We start from the raw sequence: 329 nt of genomic DNA, 5'->3' as shown, positions 1-329 counted from the left end.
CACCTGGTACTGAAGGAAGCTGGTTATTCCATACTTGTTATTTCATATATACTGTGCCAAAATGTTACTAGAAGTCCTTGGCACTCATTGATCTTTTCCATGGGAAAATGAAAGAGTTGTTTACTTAGAATACTTTCAACAATTTTAGACCTGGAAGAAGTGTTCCCCAAATATTTTCTAGTGATTTTTCTTTCCCATATTATATGAGCAAAGAACTCAACATACCACTATTTTTCCCACATTAATGTGAGTATCTAACGTGTTTGGATTATTGCAATTGGCTGATTCAACTAACATTAAGATATCTTTTGGATTTAGCTCTTTTTCAG

Source organism: Oryx dammah, unplaced genomic scaffold (assembly GCF_014754425.2).
Source record: "Oryx dammah isolate SB20612 unplaced genomic scaffold, SCBI_Odam_1.1 HiC_scaffold_4482, whole genome shotgun sequence".
NCBI lineage: Eukaryota > Metazoa > Chordata > Mammalia > Artiodactyla > Bovidae > Oryx > Oryx dammah.
The sequence above is the reverse complement of the archived record's forward strand: the minus strand, read 5'-3'. Positions refer to the sequence as shown.